The sequence below is a fragment of the Hipposideros armiger genome, unplaced genomic scaffold, assembly GCF_001890085.2.
Source record: "Hipposideros armiger isolate ML-2016 unplaced genomic scaffold, ASM189008v1 scaffold_24, whole genome shotgun sequence".
NCBI lineage: Eukaryota > Metazoa > Chordata > Mammalia > Chiroptera > Hipposideridae > Hipposideros > Hipposideros armiger.
The window spans coordinates 2,722,780-2,728,777 of NW_017731374.1; positions in this window are offsets into that span (position 1 = coordinate 2,722,780).

Consider the following 5,998-nt stretch of genomic DNA (forward strand, 5'->3'; position numbering starts at 1 on the left):
AAAGCTTCCAGTCCTTCTGATAGGTGACTCGTCCTAACTCCGACTCCCGCGAAAATATCTGGAAGGTGCGCTGGGAGTTGAAACTAACTGGTAGAACAGAACCAGAGTCCGGTCTGTAGGGAGGTGCTTTTACCCTGCGGCGGGAATTCTACCTGTAATCGTCTCTCTGGGGTCCCATTTTCCCTCCACGCTGCTCCTTTTCTGACTGCATCTTTCTCACAAACACTTTGAGCTGGATTGAAGAGGAAATATTTGATAATGTAATTAAGGAGTATCTAGGTGTGTGAAGAAGACAGTGACTTGGGTGTTTTCCAGGCTACTGTTCCTGAAAAGGAAATTAAAGAGCATATGGAAAAGCTTCATCTACTGTTCAGTGCTGTTACTTTTTAAAACTAGTTTTCCCTTAGCGCCTAATACAGAAGTTTCTTAACAGCTGTTCATTGACTGAGGAGGTCATTGGGGTATACTTCTGACTACACTCAAGAGTAAGGCTAAAAAGCGAAGCCCCTGCATGACTGGGATGGAAGGGAGGGCTGAACACTCTTTACCCTAAGGATTCCAGGAGCAAAGCCAAAAGGAGGTTGTCAGAAAGTCCACACCCTCTTAAGGGGTCTAGGCTTAAGCCACAGACTGAGATGCATGAAGAAATATTTTGTAAACTAGCACCTATCTGCCGATGAGAACCTATTTCAGTAGAAAAGCCTCTGAGGCTGGCTAGTGCAGCCTTATGCCTTGGCCAGAATAATTTCTCCACCCATAATGTCAGCTTGATGAGCTGCAGACCGCAAACTCAAGGTGTCAGCACGTTCTTTCCCAAGCAGTGTTGAAATGTGTGATTCACGGTACTTCCGCTGTGGGGTCAGCTCCACCTGCCAGTGCTACACGGGTAGCTTTGGTATTGAGTACAGCCATAGCTTAAGCTTGCTTGTTCATTCAAAATATGCAGTTCCTTTATACAACTTTTTTTTCCCTCTTATCATTACTTCCCGGCCACCCACCTCACCATTTCCTTACCTACCACAAGGCCACCTTATCTTGTGTACTGAGGGACCTGCCTCAGCCTTGGATCCGTTCACCTCATTAAGGTGCCCACATTCACTCCCCAGACACATCTTCCCTTATATAAGTGGCCCATATTTCATAAAAATTCAGTGTAGGCACTGGTACCCAAGGGAAAGATAAAAAACCTAAGAGGCAGATGGATACATCTGTGAAAGTCTGATTTCACTAAAGATCAGATTTCTCAACAGAAACGAGACTAAAGTTACCACCTGATTCATTCAACACCAGTAATTTTATTTCAAAATATAAATATTTTACATTTACAAAGAAGTTACATCAGGAGGTTGTCAAAGCAAGTTAAAGCTAAGAAAGCATTTGTGTGAGAATAAAGATGTATTGTTATATTTGAATACTCTTGTTTACTTTCAAACCATCTCTACCTTGCCTGAGAATGCAGAGATGACACACTTTCCAAAATTACATAAGCAATCACAACAATATATTCAATCTTGGTTTCAAAATCAAATGGTATTTGAAATACACTCCAGTCCCCTAAACAAGTGGCACTGCAAAGGACAAAAGAGGGTTTTCTTTGGGATAGCTATAACGGGTTACACTTTCTGGGTCACTGCCATAAAAAAGAAACAGTGTTGATAATAAGCCAAAATGATCTTACTTTAAGTTTTGTATCCACACCTTTCATTGTAAAACGTAAAGCTGGAAGAAAATTAAGAAACCAGATGTAAAGTAAATAACTCTGGACTTGGAGTCAGAAGTTCTGAAACTGAATTCTGGCTCCATTATTTTGTGGTATAAACTTAAGGGGAAAATCACAAAACAACTTTCTGAGCCTCCAGTGCCTCTGATAATATTGAACACCTGCCTATCTCACAGGGTTGTTATGAAAACTATAAAGTGCCATACAAAAGCATTATTAAAATGTGATATCAATTATTATCATCACTGTATCTGCACATTAATTGATCCTTGAAAAACTTGACAACTAAACACAAATACTGATTTTACACACCATAGGTAGAAAAGAATCTCTACACTTTGCGTATAGCTCTTAACAGCCATTATGTTTTCTTTCTATTATCTCACTAAACGTTATTTATTACAGTTACATGGTACGATGGTAACAGACTGACCGTTCAGAATTTCCATTAAGGATGTCTTCTAAAACAGCTGTAAACTTACTTGAAAGCCATGTTTCCCAAAGGACCAGTAGCGCTTTGAGATGCTCTAAGAAAATGAGGATGGGGGCGCAGTTTAAGGTTGAATAAGTCTAAGTAAACATAGTCTCTATCTCCTGTTATCCTACAGAAAGAAAATAAACTCAGCATTCCTCAATTTTAATTGACCATGGAGTCCCCCCGGACACACACACACTTTTGTTCTCTTATAACATCTAATAACAACCCTTTGCGCTGCGGCTATAAGGAATACATTTTCCCAAAAGCTACTCATCTATGAGGAAAAGGGAAGAGAAGTAGAACAACAGACTGAGAAAAAAGAAGGGTATGCTATTCTGAATTCTGTTACTAACTGGCTCTGTTTAAAAAGCCACTTTAACCTGTGGGTTTTTCTAGAAAGTGACAGTATCACTTAATTACATAAGGCCCATTCTTGCACAGAATTTCTAGGACTCTAGTAGACAGTTTTAAAATGATTAAGAGGCCTGTAAATCAAGTTTATCAAAAAATAACTGCTCAGTGGTTTCAGACAGTATGCATACTTTTTGAAGGTCCTCTAAAAGTCAATGAAATGAATATATTTTGATGGCAAAATATGTAAAGGCAAGAAATTAATTTTAAAAAAGTACTTGTTCTTAGCTGAACTAGCATTTGGAAGTATGTTGTCAGAGGCTCTATCCACTGTGAAATGCCTGCTGTAATCCTCTTATGAGAATCTTGGCAGACCCTTAGAGAAGACTACATACAAGTCAGGGCCAGAATATGTGAAGTTCTGAAGGGTTTTTTTTCTATAAACCTGAGGTTGAAAGCTCCAAATCGCTCACCAAAATTACTTTGCTCTAATCTAACCTCTCATGACCTGAATTTCTGAGTATTTCTTGCCCAACAGGGACACATCCTGAAATGCTAAACACAACGGGAAGTGACAACTAGAAGTACTAGGAAGTCCTGAAGGGTCACAATAGGTTCATGTTAAGACCAAGGTCAACCCTTTAGCAGCCCCTTTTTAACGGGAATAAACAGCTGCTATTTCTAAAGGCCACTGGGGTTTTAAATACAGTATCTCCATAACACCCCTGTCCAGAGTCGATCTACACCAGTTTCAGAGGTCAAGGGAACACTCTGCCAACTAACCACCTCCAATGGAGAGGGAGTTAGGGGTCCTGGCAAATTTAAATACAAGTAAGACTGGTGTCTATGGCAGTGTGACATCCAAAGAGCACCTTCGGCACAGGAGTGTGACAGGTATTTCAGAACTGAAGCAGGACTTACAGGACGTGGCGTTTCTGCTGAATATCATAGGCCTTGTTCTCCCTCAGGAAGAGGAGCACATCTGTGCGGAGAGCTGTCATCGCCTCCCCATTTCCCCAGCCAGCTCACAACTCAGTGGTGAATGTGAACTTAACACTCAATCTTTAATAAAACTGTAAAATGCAATACACTGTGAGAGGACTTCTGTCCTCAGTTTTTACTGAAGCTACTTCTTCATCAATGCATTTTCTCTTCCTACTGAAACTTCCTCCATCGGCCTTCCCAGGCTTTATGCAGTTGCTGGAGCATGGGGGCAAGTTCAAGTTTCCTAGCAGGACCATGAACCACTGTGGGGAACTTGTGTTCCTGATATTTCAGGATGATATGACATCACCGCTAATTTTGGCAGCTCTAAACTATTCTTAGGGCTCAATGTTTCCCCTCTAGGAACCCAGTGTTCATACTAATAATTATAACCAGCAACAGTCATATATTAGCTCAAGTTGAGTTTTTTGCAACCACTTTAAAACAGCTGAAAGCACTCTGGAAGAACATAATTTGTATATATATGCACCCCAGCTCATTGTATGTAATCTTTGCCTCTTATGAATATGTGCTAATTACAGCTATAAACTTACCAGTATACAAGCAATGAAAACTAACCTGATTTCTTTTTTAACCCTTTTAATGCAAAAGTTTTCATTTTAGCAATACACATGATCTGGCTAAGATTTGAGGTGAGAGAAGGCCTTCGCAGGAGTCATCCCATACAGCACTCTGTACAGTGCCGGGCATGGAACCTAGAGTTGGGCAAACTGTCAACAAATGCTTTACTGAATGAATGATTCAGCAACCAACTAAAGAAAAGAATGAGTTACTCGGTGGCCAAATGTAACACTGGGTATTATACCAAATTATAATTGTTGAAGGATTCCTAGTGAAAATGAGAACTCTTCATGTAGTCTACCGTATACACAGTCAAAGACCTCATGGTAGCCTCTCTTCTAGGTGGAGTTTTTCTTCAGTAATATCAGAATAAATTTAAGCTAATTATCACTAAACATGCTTCTTAGTGTGGAGGTGTTTTAGAAAAATGATTTCTACTTTTGTTTTCCAAAAAGATGATCTTTGATAAGAATGCTTTCTCCTCCATATTCTCTTAGGGGCAGACAGAAAGCCTGATGGTGGTTTTATACAGTGGAAAAGGCAGAAAGCTAAGAGCTGAGTTCTTAGTTCATTAACTGTAGGTCAACCAAGGACACCTATTCTCTCTCATAGCACTGAGAAAACTGCATGAGATTTTAGAAGCAGCACAACAGTATGGCAGCGTTTGCAGAATTATGGAGACAGATTTGAGGTCAAATCTTACTAAACTTTATGACTTTTGAGTCGGTCACTTTTCTGAACCTTAGCTTCCCCATCTGGGTGAAGCTATTGTAAAACAATATAAATCTATATGAAAGATGACGGGAAGTGGTTGTGAAATAATACGCACAAAAATACTTCGTAAAATGTAAAGCACTATGCTGGTTATTGTAACATCTGACATATTTTAAAAGTCACAATTTACTTCCAAAAGCATTCATTGAGAATCTTACTATGTGCAAGGCACTGTGCTATGGTGATAGGAAAATACACAAATACAAAATTATACTGCCTATAAGTAATTAAGTGGCAGAATTCCAAAAAATGAAATGGACACATTTAACAAATCAGAGTACTGCTGCACCTGAGATTTTTTTACTTAAAACAGCTGAAAAGAAAAAAAAAATCACAACATGAATTCTATCATATTGTTACCATAAATAGCAGCTTCATAAGTACTGAACTTCCATGTGGCTGGCCAAGTTGTAGACATTTGGCAACAGTGTAATGGGGGTGGAGGGAGAAGAAAGGGTCCGAGGAGGGGCTTCAGTCTGTCTGTCTCCTGTGGTTGCAACATACAGCTATCTGAACTTCAAATAAGCCACCTCACTCTTACATGTAAGATTCGTTCTTTCTTAGGGAGGACCACACATTGTGGGAGAAGAGTAGAAAGCTTCTTTTTCCTGCTCAAGGAACTACATACTCAAAAGTGAAAGAAAGCCCTTTTCATTGAAAAGTGACTGTCATAGAAAAGTTTAAGAACGGATGTCTTAAAACAGGAGAAAATTACATTGTATTCACTTTGAACAGCAGGTAGTTTAGAGCTCTTAATAACTTTATAAATATACATTGTAATACTATAGATAAGCAAAGTGGGAAAATTCCAAGCTATGGCACCAGTGTATAAACTGAAACTTTTCAAGCCATCTTAACAACAGCTCATTAAGTGAGCAAACCGCATTTCCGAGCTCTAAAGCTGTGCTTTAAAATGCAAAGCAGCCCACAGCAAGCTCTCTCTTGTCCATGTATTCTGTACGGAAGGCCAGGGGGCTTCTGCTGCTTTTCCTGGGCTCTGCTTGCTAGGCACAGCTGAATGGACAGAAGGCCACAGCTGAGCTGAACTCACGGTCAAGGTTGAACTTCTTAGCGAAATCACTGCAGTGGAAGTCATGTCACTCTACTGA